The sequence below is a fragment of the Cygnus atratus genome, chromosome 2 (assembly GCF_013377495.2).
Source record: "Cygnus atratus isolate AKBS03 ecotype Queensland, Australia chromosome 2, CAtr_DNAZoo_HiC_assembly, whole genome shotgun sequence".
In the NCBI taxonomy this organism is placed as follows: Eukaryota; Metazoa; Chordata; class Aves; order Anseriformes; family Anatidae; genus Cygnus; species Cygnus atratus.
In genome coordinates, this window is record NC_066363.1 from 139,397,129 (window position 1) to 139,401,483 (window position 4,355).

Genomic DNA, 4,355 nt, shown 5'->3' on the forward strand with positions numbered 1-4,355 from the left:
ATGTGTGTGTAAGTGCATTTCAATAGAAAGCTCACCTTGCAAGGCAACATATTTTAAGTTAAAGTTGTTGCAATATGAGAGAAAATGCAGAAGCTTGACAATGACACGTCACTGGGGAATTTAAAGTAGTCACTGTAGAGGAAAAAAATAAAAATAAAAGAAATCACACATTCAAAGAAAGTCTGATGATATGGAAACACTCGGCTGAGGCCAACCCGAACACCCCTCTCCAGCTTGGGTTAGAGCACAGGGAGCATCCACACCCGGAGAGAGCAGCAAAGTCTGTTCTGGTCTCGCCTCCCAAGCGGAAAATTTCGGCTGCGGCGCTTCCAGCTCGGCAGGGCCGGGAGGCGATGCCTGGCTGCCACCGGCAGCTGCAGCCCGCAGCGTGGGCGGGTGTCAGGTGCCGTTCCCGGCCCCGCAGAGATAAATGGATAAGTGGGTAAGTGGATGAGCAGTGCACGGCGCCGCGAGCGGAGCTGCGCCGACGCCGCAGGTCGCACCCCGCTGATAGCAGCGGCCTTGAATCCGGGCCAGAGCAGCTCGGCGCAGCTTTGGAGGCAGAGGAGAGCGGTCTCCGAGCACCTCCGCCTTGAAGAAAGCGGGGAAGCAGGCTGGGTTTGTTGGAAAATCATAATTTATTGGAATTTGACCTTTTAACGGGACTGATTTGTGCCAGGGTGCCCGCCAACAGCAAAGTCTCTCTGACCCCACAGCTCCCCGGGTGCTCCCCTGATTTCTGTCACCCCCCTGCCCTGTGGCCAGCCCAAGGCCATGCTGCGCTGCTGAAGCAGGGTGATAGCACGTGGTTTCTGCCCCCGTCAGTTCAGAGCTATAAGGCTAGATGATCAGACAGTTTAGGGGAATATACCAGGAAGAGAGAGTAGTGCAGCCCTCCCCCAGCCCATCGGTTCTGGTAACGCACACCCCTTCGCTGTCTGGATTCACATGAACTGGCCCCAGCAACAGAAGCATACGTGCCCCGTGGTTTTACGTTACCGCTGAGAACTGAAGCACCAGCTCCCCTGTCCTGTCACCGCCTTCGCTGCAGGCATTTCAGTGGGAGCAGCGCAGTAAGCTCATGACAAATACCTGAGGTTTTATATTTGAGGTTTTCCCAGCAGTACAAGGAAGGGTCACGTTGTTCAGACAGCATGGGATTGAGCAAAACATACAGTCGGGATCCAAAAATTCGTGGTACTCACCAAGTCCCATTAGTGATGAGCATTATATTTACTGATAGTATTACATTTAAGAGCGCTTACAGGACTGGCAGCGCACAGCCTTCAGCAAACAACCCACCCACATCGCTGTGTGATCGCTCCTGGCCAAGGGACCAGGAGCAGCAGCAGCCCTAACGCAGCGGCGAGGCTCATGCCACCGCCTCCCCGAGAGCTGCTCTCCTCTCTGATTTACTGATGAGCACAATTAGCTCTGTCCTCTGTAGCTGCGCGGGTAATCCTATTAATGCACCCAATGAAAATTAAAGACTGTGCGGCTGCCAAGGGATTAAGACACAAAGTGAAAGACAGCCTGGGATTCTTCGGACGCAGACCTCGACAACAGGGCGCCCACCGCCCTCGCACTGCTCCATCGCCCCCAGCACAGACGTGCACGCGGCCATCGTTCTCCAAGGGAAGCCAGGATCAGGAAGCACAACTGCACCCAGCAGCTCCATCCTGTGTGCCCTCCCTCGGTATTCCCAGTTCCAGCCCCATAGACAAACGCACACGCTCACCATCCACTGCTGCCAACTGGGCAAGGGTTGCACACAGAAACAGGTTATGCTTTTCCCTTGCCCTCTGGGCAAGTACTTCACACAATTAAAGCATTACTAAGTTACGGGACTCAATTCTATGCCACTACTTATGTGAAATGTTGAATTTTTATAAAGGCAAAGTAGGAAACAAAGAGCAACCAAGACACCAACCAAGAAGCCAGAAGTCAGCATACTGCTTCTAGCAAGGGAAAAATAAACCTGCAGTTGTCTAACATCCCTCCACTGGTTAGACTAGTGAGGACAGGCCACCCTCAGCACATAACCAGTTTCTTCTCACTCCCAGCTGCCAGCCTGCCCTGGCCCCACAGTGGGCACCGCTGCCTCCCATGTGCTGCTGGATCCCTTTGTTCCCCTTTCGGATGGGGGCAGATGGCAGAGCCCCCAGTAGCACGGCCAGCCACGCCACTGCAAGAACGAGACCAACCGTGTAGGCCACGGGCCACGCTTTGGCTGAGGGTTGGACTCTCTCAGAAGAGATTAAAAAAAAAAAAAGCAAAGTTCAGCTGATCTGCAAGGTCAGGCATTACACTCCAGCACATCGCTTACCCGGCTGCAAGAAGTGAAGGTGTTTTGAAGAGGTACAAACCTGTTTTTTCACTGTCTTCTAAAGCAACTGCTTCCACTTAGTTATGTTTAAAATTTAAAATTTAGTTTAAAATTCTGCATATAGCCTACTAAAACACACTAAGACTACAATACTGGCCTCCCAGACAGCAGCAATTCAGGGGACAGCAGCGTATACCTGAAGTAGGAACATATCCAGTGATGGATCCACAATACTACCTTTAATTTTTGAGCCAATGCAGGCCAATTAATTGTGCAGCTGCTCAGTACACATGCAGCTGGCATAGCTTAAAGCTGTTTGAAACCTGGTGTTGTCTCAAGTCTTGGCCCTGCACATTCATTGGGAACTGGCATGCAGACTGAAAGCGTGTACGACAGTACTTCAAAGAGGTGGGATACATTTCACACAAGATGAGTAGACTGTACAAAATAATCAATGAAATGCCAACTACCATAGCTAGCTGTAGCAGCAGGTCAGCAAGATCAGTGTCCTCAGTCAACCAGTGGAGTTGCAGATGTGTATTGAGCATGACAAAGCTACATTAACTCCACGTACTATAGAGAAATCATTCCACTTTTATATTTTCCGTAAAATGCTGAGTTGCAATAACAATATCAACAAATAGCAACACTTAGCAAATTGAGTTGAAATACATGCTGGGTTCAAACTCCAGATTGTTTTTAATGGCAAGCTGTCTTCAAGCACAATGGATATTCCTCCTGCTCTGACCACTGTATCATGTAACTTTAACTGACCTGTAAGTTAACGTAAAACAGTTTTCCTTAAGACTGCATAACAGACTCCTTTTAAATTATCTCAGACAACTATAATTTGTACGTCATAGTTAATAACTGGAAAGTCTCTTTTGTCTAAGGAAAGACTTAAAAAAAAATTTGTAAAAAAAAATAGTAAACTGAACTAGGTGCATGTTGATTTCTTGAAATTTAAGGATGGATAGTAACTTTAGGTTTCAAAAAAAAAAAAAGGCTTCCTACTATCATTACTTCCTCCTTTTGTTCTTCCACATCTAATTCTAGTGATATTTCTTAAGACCAACCATCTTCAAAACAGAAGTCATTTTGTACTTTTCAGCTGGTTGGTAGAACTGTTCTGACAAGTTGAGTCCAATCTGACAGGTTTGTTCTGTAGCAAGTTCCCCCCGTCCCCTCACTTTCAATTAAAAATTCATCAAGTTTTACAAAATCTTTACACCTTACAGAATAAAAAATTAAGATTTCCTACAAGCTTGCACTCACTTAAAATATACTTGCAACCAAAAGGTAGAAATTTTGCCTCTGACTAAAGGTTTAAAGCACCATCCTCCTCCCCTTTCATTACATGATCCAGAATTTAATGCACCACTCCAAAACCCTAACACCCCTCCACCCAATTCTCACACAGGAGATAAAGTTAAAGTGAGAAGGTAAAAAAAGAACCCAGAAGAAGTCAAGAGGCTCCAGTAACAAAGAAAGCCCCTGAATGGTTTCAGCAGTTCAAATTACTCAATGCAGTTGGCATACATACTTCTGTTAGCATGCATTACCTTTACTTCGTGGGTATATTTAAAGAAAGTCCAGTGCATTGCCCTTCTTGTAAGAGTTCACAATATACAGAATTAGCTGAATTTGAAAGTTGTACTACTCACTGAACACCATCAAAAAAAACCTTGTGAAACCGTACTAACCCATGCCGCCTTGGGGGCCACTACATGCATGCTAGCTACAAGACTACCTCATCTTTGTACATTTATCATCTATTGCAGGTTTGCTATGTGGTGTTAGAACTGCAACTAAGGCTAATACCATAGAACTAAACACCACACCTTGCATTTTAGCCTTCCAGGAACTTAGGACTTGCACTTTGTACAGGTTTATCAAGCTGAAATTAGTGTCTAATGCAAAGCTGAAAGAACGGGCTAAAGAGAAGAAGGCTTCTCAGTCATGTATACATCTACCTATTCTATAGCTGTATCTTCTGCCTAGCCCCTCCCAAAGTTAGCCTGAAAAACAG